A 2,280-nucleotide genomic window follows, 5' to 3' on the forward strand; every position below is an offset into this window, starting at 1 on the left:
AAACTTGAAGCAAACAAGTGTAATATTATATTCTTTATATTATCGCTCAATTTTCTCATTTTTACTATTGGATATGAGATTATAATTTACATATTGATTTCTAACAATATGTGAAAAGGGACTCACTTGAGGGAGATATTGTTAAGAATCAAAATGTGATTAGAAATAAAAAAAAAAAGTTGAACAATTTTTAAGAAGGAAGACACAAACTCTTTACCTTAATGTTTTGGGTTGAAAATAGTGTTAAATATTTTATATGGTTCATGTCTTGTTAGTGTTGAATTTCCTATGTGAATTCTCCCTAAAATGTTACATATATTATTTGGATGTTGTTGAGAATGAGAAATCATGTAAAATTTTAACAAAGTTTAAGTTTGTAAACCATCATACACATACTGACATCCCGAGAATATTTTGCATATATTTTTTTTAGTGCAACGTTGTTATTAAACTATGGTTGACTTTAGCAAACTTTTTTAGGTATGGTTTTATTATCTCCTTCTTGTACTATGTAGTTTCTTAAGGCCACAAGTAGTCATTTGGTTTTTGAAATTTTGTTGCATATATTATCTGGATGTTGAGGAGAATGAGAAATCATGCAAGGTTTCAAGAGAGTTTAAATTCATACACACTATTCAATGACAATTCAAATTATTAGATAATTCCTTTTAAAAAATACAACAAATGACATTAATGACTTAAGTATTTTGAAGTTCTTTAATATTCAAACAAGATCTTGAAAAAAAACTAGGTCAGTCCATGTTATCTTGAATATGCCTAGTAGATAATAAACTAGATTCTAATCATTCTTTTCTTATTAGTTAATTTTTTTTCATAATAAATATCAACTTTTAATTTTTATTTAGTTATATCATTTGTGGAACAATCATTGATTTCTAGCATGAGTTTGATTTCGTATTTTTTTTTATAAAAGCTTTCATGTTAGATATCACTATGCAACTTGACATTTCAGCTAGGCTGACACCTCAAGTAACAACAATCATCTGTCATCACATGAAAAAAGTATTATTATTTAAAAAAGAAAATAAAAAAATATGGGGGGACTAGACCAAAATCCATATGTTAACAAAAACGATACAAAAATAGACTATACCTATTCATAAAGAATTCTAAGAACAGACTAGACGGAAGCCTTTTATACCAATGAAATGATTTTCTATGAATAAATCCTAAATTAGCCACCTTATTAGCACACAATCCCTTCATGAAAAATATGAATAATCCTAAACTTGATTTTCCTACAGTAATTAAGACAAGTATTCCATCGATTACGAAACATCCACGGAACATTAGTCCTAACAGTAAACACAACACAAACCAAGGCAAAATCACATTCAAGCCAGACATTAGTAAGCCCTATCTTTTAAGCTTCCTCCATAGCATGTATAACTCCATAAAACTCAACAACTATAGCAGTTTGAAAAGAAACGCAAAGAAAACATCAATAAACTCCTTCATACTCCCACGAAAAATATCTGCACAAGTAGTAAGATCATGATACCTCCTAGCAGTCCCATCAGTATTAATTTTAACCGAGCCTGGTGAAGGAAACTCTCATATAAAAGGAAGAGGACGAAAAACTTTACCACTACGAGTATTAATACCAAAAAAATTTAATCACGTTGAAATCCAACATATTATTCTTCATTGAAGCTTTAGACGAATTTTTCACTAGACAAGTTAAATGCTTAATTACCAAAATAGCCTTAGAAACCTCAATTTTATCCTGAAATCTAGCATAATTCCTCATACACCATATCATCCAAATAGAAAAAGTTATCACAACAAGCTTAATTAATTTAACCAAAGGACTACCATCACTCTTAATAAAAGAAAGAAAATCATCCTTATTAGAGAAATGAGAAGTAAGAAAAATCTTCCGAACCAAACTCCAAATATGCAAAGCATTAGAACATTCAAAAAGTAAATGTTGAATAGATTCCTCATGCTTTTCACAAAGCGTACACATAAAACATATATGCAAACCTTTTTTCGGAATATGTTGATATGTAGGAAGCCGTCCATGAAAAACTTTCCAGAGTACTAGAGTTTTGGAAGGCGGAATAGATGAAGACCAAATGAATTTACCCCAACCACAAGGAACTCTTGGTTCCAGAAAAAAGTCCTAGCCGATTTAAGAGTGAAACGACTAGACTCATCAAGAATCCAATTAGGAATATCCTGTTCCTCCCTAACCATGATATGATTAAAAAACTGAGGCATCTATGTAAAGATAAGTGAATATTCTAATCACAACCT

This window comes from Phaseolus vulgaris, chromosome 7 (assembly GCF_051622355.1).
Source record: "Phaseolus vulgaris cultivar YP4 chromosome 7, ASM5162235v1, whole genome shotgun sequence".
NCBI classification, from domain to species: domain Eukaryota; kingdom Viridiplantae; phylum Streptophyta; class Magnoliopsida; order Fabales; family Fabaceae; genus Phaseolus; species Phaseolus vulgaris.